The sequence below is a fragment of the Eleutherodactylus coqui genome, chromosome 4 (genome assembly GCF_035609145.1).
Source record: "Eleutherodactylus coqui strain aEleCoq1 chromosome 4, aEleCoq1.hap1, whole genome shotgun sequence".
NCBI lineage: Eukaryota > Metazoa > Chordata > Amphibia > Anura > Eleutherodactylidae > Eleutherodactylus > Eleutherodactylus coqui.
The window spans coordinates 158,938,685-158,956,552 of NC_089840.1; positions in this window are offsets into that span (position 1 = coordinate 158,938,685).

Sequence of the window (17,868 nt, forward strand, 5' to 3'; positions counted from 1 at the left end):
AAACAATGACACAAAAAAACACTTTAGGGACACAATCCAACAGAAAATCCATGGTGTTAGGGGCAAGATCGAAGATACACCAATTCTACCAACCAATAAAAACAACATCCACAAAGAAAAAAAAAGTAAGAGAAGACGGAGGGGCAAGAGGGGGGGGGGGGGTCTCGGATTTCCCAAAGGATTAGGAGGACAGAACCAACAAGTGAGGAGATAATGAGTTTTGAGGAAGCAAAAACAAAGGGAATATTTAATATATCAGAATACAATTTAAAAAGAGGCGAGATGGAGGTTTTGATAAAAGGACTATCATTTAGTCCAACAAGGAGGTCCAATCTATTTGATTTATTTGTGGACCTCAACTCCTTTTTACGCAAAATAACACTAAATAGATACTTTATAATACAAGAAAAGAAAAATCTGGGAACCAAAACAATAGATGAACTGGAAGAAAGGGAATTTAATATAGAGGAACCCATAATTACTGACCTAAGACCCAAAAGTAGATTCCACCCCATAGAGGCGAGAGGGGAATATATAGAATTGCTTTATAACAAGACAATGAAGGACTTTACTACTATGTGTAAAGAAAATAGATATACTAACCATAACTTAACAAAACAACAGAGAAATACCATCAAAAAACTGATGGAAGAAGATACTGTTAAGGACCGCTGGGTCACATTAACCTTTCAAGCCTTGGGTTCCAAATCAATTCATATCCGGTGCACCACGGAGGCCAAGAACCACACAAAGTCGGTTTCTAGTTCTCCTCAGATACGTAGAGAGAGCCCCGGCAAGTATATAGCTCACTCTGCTTAAGGCGTACGTACTCTGAGCGTTTATTGACTGAGTATAGTTCTAATACAGGAAAGGAATACGTCATTAGTCATGGGGTTAATCTTATTGGGTTAGAAAAACATCAAGAATTGTGCTTTGTTCAACAATCAGCGCAGTGAGAATAAATATGTGAAATGTCCTTCAAATGATTATTCCTCCCTTGTGAGTTTGGATGATCGCAGCGTCTTATCAGCACGATTTGCTCTTTTCCCAAAGCTCAGGACGTGGGGGAGTCTCTTCTGATAGCGACTGTACCAGGCAAATGTTCTCGGATGAATAGAAAAAAAAACAAATCATTAGACATTGCACCGAATGCCATGCTCTGCAAGTTATTTCTGCTTTAATTATTGTTTCACTACACACAAGCTTATTTACATCTTATAATGCTCCATTTTGTATCTAGCGGCCATTTTGAGACAGATTATTCCATTTTATGGACCTGTACCTTCTCAAACCCCCCTAGAAACTGTCTCAAAATAAACAATACCTTATAACTTCTACTGGGCGGGGTAAGGTTTGCTTTCCCTATCTCTAGTTTATTATCTATGCCCTACCTATCATTGTTGGTCAGCTGTCCAAGGGCTAATCCCTTCCCCGACAAGTAATCCTAGCTAACTAAACGCGAAGACCTAATAGACACAGAAGGGATCTACAACACACATGCTACTCTATTCTAATGGCTGGGAGACTAGAGTGGTCACCCTTGCTTCTGCTGAGACAGATCCATAAGGGGACAAATCGCTCTGTTGTATTATAGGCATATAGCCATCGCCTGGGGTTTCCGCATCAACATACACGGGAGCAACAGGCACCATCTGTAAGCTTAGCACAGGAGCGTCTTATGCAGGGCACAATACAGACAGAAAGTAGCAGGAGTATGATAAGAGTAACCAGAATCCCTATTACTATCTGTATTAAGAATTGTTTCCATTGTCCAGTCCATGCAAACCACTCATCCCAGGGGTTAGTTATCCCAGAATTACGCTTCAGCTCTTCTGACAATGTGGCCAATTTCTTTATTGCGATAGTCACTTTACCTGAGGACCCTGTGTTATCTGGAATACATGTACAGCAAGTTTCACCAATCATTTTACAAACACCACCTTTCTCGACTAGTATCATATCCAGAGCCATTCGGTTCTGGAAAGTCATGGTGGCTGTGGGGCCTAATTGATCAGCAAGCCCTTGAAGTGCATCTCTTGTATAGTTCACGAACCTTTGTTGGTTGTAATATATATAGTTAATCCAGTCAACATTCTTATTGATCGTTACTATTCCAAACAGGAACTCAAATCCGGCCTTAACTTGATCCCTGGCTTTAAACTCATCTGGCACCCCCCTTGGCACTCCTATCGCATCTATATATATATGTGGGTCAAAACTGCCCCCGGGGTTAGTAACTTCTCTCTTCCTACGGTGGACTGGGGGAGCTTCGGTGACAGAATGATTAATATGTAGAATGTGCAGAGGCATCAGGGCTTTGGCTAGGGCGCATTCTCCTGTCCAGCTTCCCATTAATCTGGTTCGGATTTTCCCGTCCCCACATATCCAGTAGATGTCTCCCAAGGACTGTACCTGTCCCCGGGCTAGTGAGCCGTCCTTTCTACTACCACAATATCCGTCAGTGAAGTTCCCCAGGAACCTGTCCGACCCATAATTAGTGAAACATGTATAGTTGCCAGGATAAATTGTAATCAGAGCAGAAGACTTGGCTTTACCAGCCATCAAGGGGTATTCAGTTTTCCACTTCTCACATGCAGTAGCATTGGTGGTGGTGTTGGTGTATAGACTGAGAAAACAATCCCAGTCATCCTCAGGGATATTCAGAGGGACCGTGCCCAAATGGGGCCTAGCACTCCCACAGACAAAGCAGTTACTTCGATTGTGTGTTTCAGCATTATACTTCATCCATTCTAACCACAAATTGTGGTCAGAAAAGCCTGCCTCTATTGCCATTGTGTCTTCAAATGTGGGGTTAGCTATCGCCCATACTTGATCTATTCTTTTTAACTTGGGTGCGAGGGGATTTGGTGGCGTAGGCGTTGGTGACACTTTCCACCTGGTGTTATTGTACATGTCTGCAATTTTAAATTTGCCAAGAGTGCACGTTTTATAGCCTGCCATCCAGGTCCCTATTATATACGTCCCTTGGTCCTGTGGGCCAGGGTTCTCAATGGTCAGAGCGAATGACATAGTAGGTGCATCATTTATACAGGTACCTATCTTGGTCAGAGTCATGCGGCTGATGAGGGATTTCCCGTTCTTATCCTTTCTATCTAAAGCACTTTTTGGTCTGTACCCCCAATCATTGCCCGTGTTCCACCCCACAGCTCCCCAATATCCACAGTCCTGTCCCCAGTAGTCATCTGTCACACATATGTATGTACTTCTGGATTCTGGTGTATTCCTGTACATGTTACATTGCCATTTAGCGTTAGGGCAGACTCTTACTACTACACAGTAGTCAAAGGTGTATGTCACTACGTGGGCGTTGGATGAGTTGTACCAGAATGTGATCATCCCCCCTTTTTCCTGGGTTATAGCTACTTGTGACCCTGAACCTCTTACAGTATTCCTTTCCCTTGAGGAGTACGCGCCCCTTTGTACCAAGCTGCTTAGTAATAGGAAAACAGGTAAGACCAAGGCCTTAATCATCATCATTATGATTGTAGGCTTTCTTACAGTGTGAGGCGTGTATCCAGGAACCTTTCCCTGCTACCTTGACCGCAGTGGGCGTGATCAGGACCACCTGGAACGGCCCCTCGTATCTCACGTCTAGGGCTCCTTTCCTGATGTGCTTCTTTACATATACCCAATCCCCTGGTTGGATGGAGTGGGTGGTCTCATCTGTGGAGGGATCTGGAATGAAAGAGGACACTGTAGCATGCAGGTTAGACATCTCCTTAGCCAGAGTAATCACATACTGCACATTTCTATCATGCATTTTTGACAGTTCTTGCTTGTTGTGTTCAAAGTCAATGAAATTGGCCCTTGCCCCTACCCCAAACAGTATCTCATATGGGGTCAACCCTGAGTGAGTGAGGGGGGTGTGTCTGACGTGGTACAGGGCTATTGGTAAGAGTTCAGTCCATGGCAGGGAATTTTCTTGCATTAGTTTTGTCAATTTGTTTTTTAATGTGCAGTTCATTCTCTCCACTTTGCCACTGCTTTGTGGATGGTACGGAGTGTGTAGACCCTGTCCAGCCCCCAACATCTTGAGAAGATCTCCAAAGATTTGTGCTGTAAATGCAGGTCCTTGGTCGCTTTCAATCACTTCCGGGATTCCATATCGGCATACAACCTCTGTTATTAATTTCTTGGCCGTTACAGTGGCCGTGATACTTGAAACTGGATAAGCTTCCGGCCAAGACGTGAACATGTCCACCACCACCAGCACATATTCGTATTTGCCTCATTTGGGCAACTGTATGTGATCAATTTGAAGTCTCTGGAACGGGTATTCAGGTTTTGCCAGATGCTTGGCTGGAACGTGTACTGGCTTTCCCGGATTGCAGCGTTGACAGACATCACAAGCCTTATTCATGGCCTTCAGGGTTTTCCTAATGCCCGGAGCGTAGTACACCTTCTGGATCACTGCCCAAGCTTGATTGTGTCCTTTGTGCGTTGGGCCATGCACCCATGCTGCTACGGCAGTATACACTGATAGGGGTAGACATAGGAGGCCATTCATTTTCCAGAGGCCATCTTGTTTGGACTTGACAGCCCCTCCCCTTCTCCAGATTTCCTTCACTTCTTCTTGTACTTGCTCTTGTTGCTCTCGTAGTTTCTTCAGCCCAGGGGTAAGTTCTTCTTCTTCCTTGCTTTCCTTCTTCATCTGTCTGGTGACCATTGGCATTGTAACCAGCGGCTCTGATGCCAATTTCTCCGGGACTCTCCCCATGGGTCTCAGGGCTGCTGCTTTTGCTTCCCTGTCAGCTCTATCATTTCCTTGCGCTTCTTGTGTATCCAGTTTGCCGTGTGCCTTGACTTTGATGACTGCCAGTTGAGCAGGAAGCTTCAGAGCCAGCATAAGTCCTTTTATTCTGTCAGCATGCTTTACTGGTGTTCCAGCAGAAGTAATAAAGCCACGTTGTTGCCAAATCCGCCCGAAGTCATGTGCCACTCCAAAGGCATACCTGGAGTCTGTGTAAATGTTTGCCCTCAGTCCACTCGCTATTGTGCATGCCACTTCAAGAGCCACCAGTTCTGCCGCCTGCACTGACATAGAGGGGGGTAGGGCTCCGGATTGTATGGCTTCTTCATCACTGACCACTGCATACCCTGTGTGAAACGGTCCATCCGGACCCATATACCGGGATCCGTCAGTGTATAAGTTCAGTTCCGGGCTGCGTAGTGGGGTCTGTGACAGTAAGAGGCCCTCCATGGCCTGTGACTTGATTTCTTCAACACAATCATGCGTCCTTTGCTCTTCTTGCGACTTGTCTTCTTCATCTTCACCCCCCCCCCCCCTAGGAATTGGCAGCAGAGATGCTGGGTTAAGGGTGGTACGCCTCTTGAGGGTGACGTGGTCAGGGACCAAAAGGGCGTGTTGCAGACGGAGGAGACATTGGGCAGTAATAGCCTTGGAGTGGTGGAGCGTAAGAATGGCGGTGATATCATGTGGGGACTGGATGGTGAGCGGATGGCCTAGAACAATATCTTCCACCTTAATGAGAATAACATAGGCTGCTTGGACTGCTTGGAAACAGATGGGGATGGAACTTGCAACTGGGTCGAGTTTTGCGGAGTAGTATCCCAAAGGACGATCCTTGGAGGCGTGCTGCTGACACAGAACGCCTGAAGCAAAAGAGTCCTGATTGCTGACGTATAAGGTGAAGGGGAGGTTGTAGTCTGGAAGGCCCAAAGCTGGGGCAGAGGTGATGGCGTCTTTGAGGGTCACAAAGGCCTGGCCTGCCTGTGTGTGTGGGCTGGAGACGTGAGCAAAAATGTCAGAGTCTGGGTGGTGGAGGAGTTCATAGAGAGGAGCCATGTGGCGTGAAGCATCTGGGATCCATTCTCTGCAGTAGGTGATCAATCCAAGAAAACTCTGGCGTTGCTTGATGGTGCGTGGAAAAGGCGTGTCCTTGATGGTTTGGATGCGTGCTTGGGTGAGGTGACGTTCACCTGGTGTGATGCAGTGGCCAAGGAACAGGACATGATCTTTACAAAATTGGACCTTATGTAGAGATACCTTCGCCTGAATGGAGGACAGGTAGAGCATGAAAGAGATGGAGGCAGAGGTAGCATCTTGCATGTTATCAGCACAGAGGAGATCATCCACGTAGATGAGGAGGGCAACATTCTGGTGAGTCTGCATCCAGGGGTCCAGGCAGTAGAGGATGGCTTGTGCAAACTGATTGGGACTGTTCTGTGCCCCTTGAGGTGTGACAGTCCAGGTGTATTGGCGGCCTCTGTAGGTGAATGCAAACAGGTATCTGGAGTCCGGATGTAAGGGAATTGAGAAAAAAGCGTTGGACAAATCCAGAACTGTGAAAACTGTTGCAGCGGGTGGGATCTGAGCCAGAAGAGTGTAGGGGTTCGGGACATTGGGGGTCTCAAGGATGGTTGCAGCATTAACAGCCCGTAAGTCCTGAACAAGCCTGTACTTGGGAGGTTCTCCTTTGGCGGTTTCTTCTTGACTGGGAACAGTGGAGTGTTGCAAGGGGATCCAGATACAAGGAATGAGGGCTCCACTTGCTTTAAGAGCCTCTATTTGAGGTTCAATTGCGGCTTCTGGCGCTGACTTGAGAGGATACTGTGGGACCCGTGGAAGTTGGACTCCAGGTTTAAGATAGACATGAACTGCAGGAACTGGCAAGCGTCCAATATCTTTCTGGGCCTTTTGACCACAAAGAGTCAGGAATTTGAGCCATTACTTCGGGAGGCAGGCCATATTCAGGCTCATCCCGCACAAGGTGATTAAGGAGGATGGGCAGCGCGGCAAGGCAGCAGGAGGCCTGAGGGTCTTGTGGTGCTTTGGGATGTACCTGGACTGTCAGACCAACTTCAGTGTATTCAAGGGTGGCCCGTAGATGTGACAGGAGGTCTGCACCTAACAGATTAACTGGGCAAGTAGGGGACACCAAGAGGCGGATCATGACGTCAGGGAACGGTCTCACGGGGACAGGGACTGACAAGGGAACTCGGACAGGTTGGCCAGTGACACCTATGCATGAGAGAAAGTCAGAGGTCACTGTGACTGTAGGGGGTAGGGAAGAGGCAGATATGACTGTACGGGCCGCCCCCGTATCCACCATGAAAGGAAGTTCAGTGCCGTCAACATTTAGAGAGACTATGGATCCGGGCTTCCTATACACCGCTGCCAGGGTGGGAACGGGTTGGCCTGAACTTCACTGGCGGTATTGAGGCTGCTGTGGTTGATCCGCAGGCGGAGGTGGGGGAGGGATATCCTGGTAGTAGCGAGTGTCAAAACGTTGCTCCTGTTGCCGTGGATAGTTATCTCTGGGGCGCGGATTTTGTCGGCCATGGTCCTGCCTGCGCATATCACGTTTCTTTTCTTCACAGTTTCTGACAACATGACCTCTTTGCCCACAGTAATAACAGCAGCCCACTTGAGAACGGTTGCTGAGTTGCGGATAGACTTGGTGAGGTGGGTAGACTTGTTGTGGGTAGTAGACGGGGGGCGCGCTCGCGACAGGCAGGGTCATCTGGCCCGGAGGCGGCAGGGGGGCCATTGGTGCTGCAACCGAGCCGTGTACATGACAGCGGTGGTCTGGGATGGTGTCTCAGGCGGGACTGATGGTGATGGCGCACACACGTCAGTAAGAAGGGTGGTAACAGCGGGCTCAGCAGCTAAAGTCTTGTTATATGCTTTGATTATGGCTAAAGCATCGCCCCAAGAAGCATTGTACACCTCTGGTCGGGTTTTGAGGACAGATGCCTTCAAGTCAGGTTTCAACCCGTCAATTAGGGCAGAGACAAGCATGCCACTCTGGATCTTATTCTGAGTGGTGAGACCCATGTCACTATACAACTGGCGGAGGCGCGAAGCAAATTTCTCTGGGGACTCATCCTTCTCTTGCACTACATCTTTAAGGGACACTGATTGATCGGTGAGACATTCTGTTGCCCACTCCTTCAGCTGGGAGCAGAATTCCACTCCAGAGTGGAATGTGGATTTGGATGGTAGACGGGCATCATTGAGGTGTTTTTCAATAATGGGCCAGTAGGAGTCCCCAGCAGCCAGCTGAGTGAGGCTATTAAGGTCCTCCCATGTGGCAGAGTAGGATTGTTGTATCTGGATAATACGCCGTAGAAAAGGCATGGGTCTGTCTTCCGGACTGGGTAAAGTTTTAAGCAACGAGCTACATTCCCGTGGAGTGAATTTCACATATTTACAGCCCTCCTCCTCCCCCTCACTATGTTCTTGTACTGCTGGACACACTTTAACCTCTTGAGGAGATTCTGGCTGTGGAGGCTCAGACTTAGAGGGGCGAGACGGGGGGCCTTTGGGCGTACACGGCTAGTAGCTGTAATGCAGCCTTCTTTGAAACATTCAGCAGTTTGAGAATCATGAGCCACCAGAATAATCTCATGCAGGTCAACAAAGGTGGTGGTCAGCAGTGTTACAACTGCCTGGGCTATGACTGCGGTACAGTCACGGATGGGGTACCCAAAAATGCCTGAAGAGACGGCAGGTATTGCAATTGACCTCTTAGGCATATATGAGGCTGATAGGGAGGAGGCATAATTTATACATGCAGTTATGCATTGTGTCAGTCCCTCAGCAGCCGTATGTGGCTCGAATTCACGGTAGATGGGACCTACAGCATGTATCAAGACAGTGCAGTCCAACAGACCTCCCTCAGTTACCCCTATTCCACCCAACGCAACTTTACCATACTTCAGAATATAATTATCAGAGTCAACCTGTATGTCTGGACCACCGGCCAGGACTATAGTTTTGGCCAAACCCCCGTCATGATGTAGAGAACTATTAGCTGGGTTAACCATTGCGCCCACAGATAACTTTGCGATATTGTGGCGCATGACTTTCAGAAGGACCTCATTGCCCACATCACCGTACATTTGTTCGTATATGATTTGGGGGGGCGACCAAGAGTCATTTGTAGAGGCAAAGGAGTCTTCAGTGCGTGCAGCGGACGTATAGGAAGTGGACTTAGGAGGTGGGGGCGGGTCCTTTGGAGGTATACGGGGACTATCATCTATTAAGTTAACGTTGTCTTGTCCAGCCTTTAGGGGATGTAGGCTAGGATACAGACCCTGTGGTTCTGGTGTGGGATCATCCAGTACTGGTGCCTTAGGGGCACTAGGTGGGACAAAATATGATCCGGACGCAGTCAGGACTGGAAAACTCGGGACAGTATTAGTGGCGCGGGGTCTGGGGGAGCCACAGTTAAAACAAGTGTCCCTTTGTTTTGGGTTTTGAATTCCACACCTTGTGCACGTCCAATGTGAAACATCATCAGTCTTATCAGAGCCCTCATATGGAGGCGGTCTGACAGGCTTACGGTACTTGTAAGACTTTACTTGTTCTTCAATCCATTCAACTTCCTCATAACCTTCATCTTTCAACTGTACAGAAACCTTATGCCACATTTCAGCGTCTTTCAATAAACCAGCATCATTCAGGGACCCTCTACACTTAATCAACATTTCTGACCACAATCCAGGTTGTAGCCTGCCACCAGACGGCATACCCACTATCTCACATAACTTCTTAACCTTCTTCACATACTCCTTCCCTCCTCTACATGACACCAAGTGGACAGGATCCAAAAGACCCTTATCAGTGGTCTTTTTCTTAAAGAACTTCAACATGTTATTACGTATGATACAACAAGACGTAGTGTTCAAAGACTTCCACGTCTAAATGCCCTGTCCTCGATGTCGTAGTGTTCACAAACTTCTACGTTCGATACAGTTAAACAGCCAAAATGCCCGATACAGTTAAACAGCCAAAATGCCCTGCACCGTTAAACAGCCAGTCCTAATGGACCCACAATGAAAACACATATATATGTATATAGTCAAATTACAGATTCTGTCCCTCGGTATCACTTAAGAGTACCCAAGACCTGAGGTAACAACATCTATTGATGACAGCTTAACAATTGTACATTGAAATAACGACTGACCGCAGGACAGACTACAATCAAACGTACCAAAACAGACCAACGGCAGACATCATATATATGTATATATGTGACTTACCGCGCTGTATGGGGTTGATCAGTCCCCGGCCTTTGGCACGGCTGATATCATCAATCCAGGTCTGTGTCATAGTCCAATGGTTATCATCAGCGTCAATCAATAAATCCTGCCGACTACGCCAGTTGTTAAGGACCGCTGGGTCACATTAACCTTTCAAGCCTTGGGTTCCAAATCAATTCGTATCCGGTGCACCACGGAGGCCAAGAACCACACAAAGTCGGTTTCTAGTTCTCCTCAGATACGTAGAGAGAGCCCCGGCAAGTATATAGCTCACTCTGCTTAAGGCGTACGTACTCTGAGCGTTTATTGACTGAGTATAGTTCTAATACAGGAAAGGAATACGTCATTAGTCATGGGGTTAATCTTATTGGGTTAGAAAAACATCAAGAATTGTGCTTTGTTCAACAATCAGCGCAGTGAGAATAAATATGTGAAATGTCCTTCAAATGATTATTCCTCCCTTGTGAGTTTGGATGATCGCAGCGTCTTATCAGCACGATTTGCTCTTTTCCCAAAGCTCAGGACGTGGGGGAGTCTCTTCTGATAGCGACTGTACCAGGCAAATGTTCTCGGATGAATAGAAAAAAAAACAAATCATTAGACATTGCACCGAATGCCATGCTCTGCAAGTTATTTCTGCTTTAATTATTGTTTCACTACACACAAGCTTATTTACATCTTATAATGCTCCATTTTGTATCTAGCGGCCATTTTGAGACAGATTCTTCCATTTTATGGACCTGTACCTTCTCAATACCATAGTAATAAAAAATGCAGACAAAGGGGGGGCCATCACAATTATGGGATATGATCAATACCACACAGAATCATTAAGAATCCTAGGGGATCAGAAGTATTATGAAAGATTAAAAGAGGATCCAACGAAAGATATCACAAAAGAATTTTATTCCCTGATACAGACAGCATACGAGAAAAATAGTATGTCTAAAATGGAGTATAAGTATCTAAAAGAAACACCCATTGGAGTTCCCTATTTTTATCACGTGCCTAAGGTACATAAAGACCTACATAACCCCCCAGGGAGACCCATAATTGCGGGTATGCAAGCCATCACGCACAGGTTATCCGAATATATTGATCACCAGCTCCAAAAATATGTAATAAATCTCCCTTCCCATATCAGAGATTCAGGACATTTATTAGAGCTAGTTGATAGCATAGAATGGCAGTTGTCGTTCATTTGGTGTACGATTGATGTAGAATCGTTATATTCTAACATAGATCATAAAAGTGGAGTTGAGGCGGTTGGAAAAATACTTAGTGAGGATCCACTTATGCCAGCTCACCAAAGAGAGTTTTTGAAAGAGAGCTTAATATTCATTTTGGAAAAAAATATATTTACTTACAATGGCGATTTTTATCACCAGCGGACTGGGACAGCGATGGGAACAAAGTGCGCACCGAGTTTCGCCAATCTAGTTATGGGGATATTTGAGAGAGACAGATTTAACGACGCTAGAATAATACTATATAAACGATTTATAGATGATCTACTAATTATATGGAACGGAAAAGAAGAAGATCTAAAGAAATATATAGAGGATCTGGCCAAAAACGAATTCCAGTTTAAATTCACATACAATATTAGCTCACAAAAGGCGATATATCTAGATTTAGAGCTAGAGGGTGAGAACAAGAAAATAATTTCTCGGACGCATTTTAAAATGGTAGATACTAACAGTTACCTAAGTTATCATAGTTGTCACCAAAAAAAATTGGAAAAATAGTATACCATTTGGCCAATATCAACGGATAAAAAGAAATTGTACTAAAGTAAGTGACTTCAAATTACAGGCTAAAATTTTAGAAAAGCGATTTTTAGAAAAGGGATATCCCAAAGAATTAGTTAACGCAGCAGAGAGAGGAAGAAAAATAGAGCAATGGAACCTAGTATCCATCAGGGGGGGGGGGGGATATACAGGTGTAAAGAAAAAAAGGTGTAAGTGCTGCTCAAATATTAACCATGGAGCCAAAAACATAGAATTAATAAACGGGGAGAGTATTGTGATTAAACAAAAAATGTCTTGTAATGTCAAAGGTGTCATCTATATGCTGGAATGTCCTTGCGGACTTAGATATGTGGGCAGAACAGTGAACACATTAAGGAAAAGACTAAATCAGCACCGCAGTAATATACACAAGGGTTACATGAAACACAGCATATCCCGTCATTTTTCCATAACTCATGCCAAGGATTCGTCAGGTTTACGTGTAACTCCAATTGAATATATCCAGAATGTCTCCACACAAAAACTAAGAGAAAAGGAGATGTTCTGGATATTTAGGATAAATACGCTGGTCCCAAAAGGACTCAATGAAATTTTAGAAAAATTATGAGTATATATTTTTTCGGTTTTAGTATGTGTATTTATATTGAACTATAATGATTTTTCCTTTATGATATATATATATGTATTAACAGGGAATATAAAATTTTATTCATGATAAGATTTGAACAATTTTAGCTATTTAGATTTTTATATAAATTTTATAGATACTAAATTTGTATTAACATATATTATTAATTTAAAATAGGTACATTTTGATAAAATATAAATGGGGGAATGTGAATATGCACAGTAATAGTATATAACAAAAGAATATGGTCTTGGCTAGAAACACCGTTTACATATGTGTAACTATGGTAACTTTCCCCAAACAGATGCCGTGGTCCGGCCCGTCTTCACTCCTCCCCACACAAGGGGTGGCGCCCAATACAGCGATGTCAGAGTCACGTGCTCCCGCGTCACTCGGTACGCAGTGTGCAGGGCGGGACGCCGCTGGACGCCGGAGGAGGACGGGAACCACGAGACTAGCAATCAGCAAAGGTAATACCGATAATTCTTTAAAGTGTGTATATATATATATATAGATGTGTGATATGTGTAACTACTATGTACTTGAGGAAGTCTTTTAAAGACGAAACGCGTTGTACAAAAATAAACAGAGTGGAAGATAATAATCACTGACCGGGGTGCGTATGTCCTAAGGAGTGCGGTATCCATATTCAAATATACAGATTAGATAGATAGATAGATAGATAGATAGATAGATAGATAGATAGATAGATAGATAGATAGATATGAGATAGATAGATAGATAGATATGAGATAGATAGATCGATATGGAGATAGATAGATAGATAGATAAATAGTATATAGAGAGATATGGGATAGATTGATAGTATATAGATAGATATGGGATAGATAGATAGTATATAGATATGAGATAGATAGCAGATAGATATATAGTACATAGATAAATATGGGATAGATAGATAGTATATAGATAGATATGGGATAGATAGCTAGATAGTATATAGATAGATATGAGATAGATAGCAGATAGATAGTATAAAGATAGATATGGGATAGATAGATATGGGATAGATAGATAGATAGTATATAGATAGATATGAGATAGATAACAGATAGATAGTATAAAGATAGATATGGGATAGATAGATATGGGATAGATAGATAGTATATAGATAGATATGGGATAGATAGTATATAGATAGATATGAGATAGATAGTATATAGATAGATATGAGATAGATAGATAGATAGTATATAGATAGATAGATAGATAGATAGATAGATAGATAGATAGATAGACACGTGTTTAGAAAACGCAGCTTGAAATCATGGCATTTTTACCAGAATTTCGAGCAGCATTTTCGAACAGAGGTTACAGCATCTGACTGCACTTTTTAGTGCACCCCATCGTTGTGAGGAGGTGTGTTAAAAACCACGACAACGCAAAAATAGAACAGACAGCTCTCGAAAATCACAGCGTTAGGGACACCGCGTTCGAGCGCAGGTTCAAGTAAGCTCATTAAAATCTCTGGGAGTGTTGTACCGCGGTTAGTACGGCGCTCGGGACACCGCGCTAATAGCAGTAAAAAGCGGTGTGTGTGAGTGAGAGTGGCCTGTGGGGCTACAAACAAATTTTCATGTGCAGGAAATGCGTCATGTTTGGAAAGATTACGCCAAGGGGCAGATCATGTATGCAGCACGATCTAGGTATGGGTACGGGGGAGTGTGGGGTGGAGGCCCAGGGGGGGCCCCGAGCTGAACTTTTGCATTCGGGCCCCTGAGCCCTTAGGTACGCCCCTGGTGGGGATTATAATGAATGTACCATGTAGCACAGCTGTGGCAGAAACACTGGTACTATAATTTTCTAATAATTACTAGTCTTTGTTTGAAATATATCCATAGACAATGTTCCATATGTACGGCCACACAGAGAAAGGTAGATGCTATGAGTACGATGTATGGCGTTCAAAATACATAGGCTACTTTCTTCATGTTTTCCTTCATGAATTTTTAATCCATTTCTAAATAAATACGTTTTTTGATTCTTGGATTTCAATGCTAGGTCTGCTAATAGTAAAATGACTAGATATTTCCTCAAACACCCACTTTCGGCAAAGTGACAAGTGCCCAGCTTGATAGCCACGCCCAACCAATTTTATAGCGGGATTCCCCACCCCTTCCAGGAGCAGGTTCCTCGCCTTTTCTGCTTCCAACCAGCTTGCCCCAAAATTAGAATACCGTAGTAGTTCAACTGGATAACTCCTCTCTATGACGTATTATGATCCGAGTTATCAAGCCCTCCCTATTTTATTTCACCTTGTTATGTGTAGTTATTTACCTCCAAGGCTTATTATGGTACTCCAAACTTATCAAATCCTCCACATTTTATTCAAGTATGTTATGCCTTTGTTGGAGTTATCCCCCTCCACGACTTATTATGCTTAGTACTCCCCATTTTATATTGCGGATATATGTTATGCGGAGTTATTCCCCGCCAAGCCTTATTATAGAAATTTGCACAACAGACTAATGTAAAGTATAAAAGATTTATTGAACATACAGATAAATGCTAAATGAAGCAGCGGTCATTTACAATATGTGTGATAAAGCTTATAGACAGTATATAGCATGCAAATATTTAACATTTTTAGTATAAATTACAGATTTAGGCACATGCAATCAATTAGACAATAACAGTGACTTACAATTTCACACTTCTGCATTATCCATATTCCTGGATGAGGAGTTCACATTATAATTTTTCAGTTCTGCTAAGTAAAAGTGCTGCATTCTTTTTGAAGCAGAGTGGTACATTTTTGTGCTGTAAAACCTCAGTCATTTCAGCGTCATAACAGGTGTTCTCCATTTTTCATTGAAGGTCAGATATTCATCTGTATGGTTCAATGTGCAACAAGCTAATGACTAACTGTATTAAGTTGCCAGAAAAATGCAAAATGAGTTGGGAATACCAAGGTAAGGGTCAGAGTCAGCCTGCCCTCTAGCCACCACGCTGCGGTATGCGTTATATGCAGAATTCTTGCAGCAGTAAGGAGGGAGTTGAAAGTACAGAGCATAGATTTTTAGTCAGTCTTGTAGCTGTTAGGCCACTCTCACACATGTGCTTTGAATGGCGCGGTAATTGCGATACAATGCTCCCACTGATTTCAATAAAGGCCTCGCAGACATGAGCGCTGTCTGCTCTATTTTACTGCAATAATGGGGTGCGCTAAAACCCAGTGTCTGATGCAGGAACTTCCATATAAAAAGAAAGTAAAATTACGTCAAAACGCAGAAAAACAATGTTGCATGCTCTAAAGCAGGATACGGACTTCAAGATCCAAAAGATACAGTCCTAAATACATACGTAGTGTAGAGCAGCAACTGAGGTGCAAGAAAAGAGGATGACGATACTCGCATCCATTCCTTTATGATACAAACTTTATTCTAGACATAAGTCCAGTGCATCACCTGCAACATTTTGACTGGGCACTCTAGTCTTTGTCAAGTGATGTCTAGATGTCAATTCTGACAGCAGCATTTAAAATCCCCGAACGATGTTCCGGGGTCCCGTGTGGCCCCCCCACAATGCGATTACAAGGAGCTGTGTGGGTGTCATGGCAGCCAGGGGCCTTCTGAAAGGCCCTAGTGCTGTCTTAGGAGAATGCCTATCAAGCCATGCTTGTGGGGTGGCTTGATAGTATACCTGCCCGATTGCAGTATGAGGTAATGCTGTGGCATTACATTATACTGCAGGAGCAATCAAAGCATTGCAAATTGGACTACTAATTATTAAAAAAAATAATAAAAGTAAAAAAAAAAAAAACTTTTGCCATATTTATAGTAAAAGAATCTGAAAAATAACACAAGAATACATATTTGGTATTGCTGCATCCATAAGTCTGATCTATCAAAGTAATGCATTATTTATCTCACACGATGAACGTAGTCAGACAAAAATAAAGAACGACAAAAATGCGCTTTTTTGGTCACCCTGTCTCACCCTGAAAATATGCAATAAAAAGCGATCAAAAAGCTTTATGTATTCCAAAATGATACCAACACAAACTACAGGACATCCCACAAAAAATTAGCCTTTGCACAACTACGTCTATGGGAAAATAAAAAACAAATTATTGTGCTCAGAAGATGGTGGCAGAAAATAATTTTAAAGAATTTAATATATTTGAGAAAAAATAAAAGTAGTACAGCGAAAAGAAAACTATATAAAATTTGGTATCATAGTAATTGTACTAACCCATAGAATAAAGTTATGTAATTTTTGCTGCAGCCTGTGCGTCGTAGAAACAAGTCACACCGGAATTTTGTGGGGTTTTTTTTCATTTTACTCCACTTAGAATTTTTAAAAGGTTTTTCATACATTATATGGTACATTAAATAGTACCATTAAAAAATACAACTCGTTACGCAAAAATCAAGGCCACATACAGTTACATCGATGCATAAATAAAGGAGTTAGGATTTTTTAAAAGGGGGGTGGACAAAACAAAATTGGGGGGGAAAAAAGGGCCATGTCCTTAAAGGGTTAAGGATGTGACAGAAGAGCCTTACAGGTATTTGTTAGTAGATTTAAAAGGAAAGAGGAATGGGGTTGTTTCAGCTTTACCGGCAGTGTATATTCAAAAGGAAATTCCCTCTAAAAACTGAGTTTATCATCACACTGACTATTCTAAGCTCAGTACATAGTGCTGACAAGATATCTGAGATAATACACCACAATTGGGGCCTCTTAAAAGGCTGGAAGCAACACCTACAACCAGGAAGTCTATTTTGCAACATGCGGGCAATTATTTAATTGTTACTACATTTGCTTCTGGTCATCAACAAATGTCAACTATCGAATCTGATAAAAGTAATGATATCCGCAAAATCATAAGTCATTTCGTTTTTACTAAACAGACTGCCGCAGATCAGAAATATCGCATCATGGAATGATAAAGGCAAGTTTATTTATAAGGGTCCCGTTATACTGGACTTGGTACTTTATACAACACAAAGCCACAGTCTGGCCAAAAAGATTTTGCATTTACAAATGATATTAGCTACAATACAAAACTCTAGACATGCATGTTTGGTGTGTTCATGAGTCCAGTGCAGTTGTACAACATATGGAACAAATGAGATAAGTTCAGACGTTAACAATATTATAGTACGGGCCGAGAGTGAGTTTTACATCAAAGCCTTATTAGCGAGTAGATGCTCCTGTTCTGATAGTTCAATCCACTTGTGCAGTCCTGCATTATACAATATGAGTAAGGCTCCACATACATCGTAGATGCGGCTCTATAAGTCATCTTTCTTTAAGATACATTAGTAATAGTATGACACAAACTGCATTATGTCAAGTCGACTTAAGAGTCAACTTTGTCTTGGTAGACTGGACCTCAGTATCCCACCTCCCACACACCCTTTAAGCAAGTGCGACACTATTAAATAAGGGAAAGGAGTCAAATTAAGTACCTACTTAAGTAGTAAGCAT